The following is a 416-nucleotide window of genomic DNA, read 5'->3' as shown; positions in this document are numbered from 1 at the left end:
CTATTGAAACTTTGCCAACTGGATTTTAGGAACTGTACATCAGTTTCCAAAAAACAAGTCAGGATTCTGACTGGACTTGCATTTAATTTATAGATTAGCTCTGAGAAAAATTGTATTATTAGGGTAGTAAATCTTGTCCATGAACATAATTTATACCTCCACTTTGGTGACTTTGCACAGAAAATAGGATCCCTTGTGTACTGCTGAGGAAACTGTGAATTGGCACTATTATTAAGAAGAGCAATTTGATAATATCAGCCAAGACTAGTTGATGATGTGGAAATCTTATTATTCAAAATTTTTAACATATATGCACAAGAAACATAGAAAAGGACTTCTTGTGTAAAAGTAAAATATTGAAAACTAGTTGTATAAGAATATTGGAATATATAACTATTGTAATTCATACACATATA

This window comes from Hipposideros armiger, unplaced genomic scaffold (assembly GCF_001890085.2).
Source record: "Hipposideros armiger isolate ML-2016 unplaced genomic scaffold, ASM189008v1 scaffold_770, whole genome shotgun sequence".
NCBI lineage: Eukaryota > Metazoa > Chordata > Mammalia > Chiroptera > Hipposideridae > Hipposideros > Hipposideros armiger.
The sequence above is the reverse complement of the archived record's forward strand: the minus strand, read 5'-3'. Positions refer to the sequence as shown.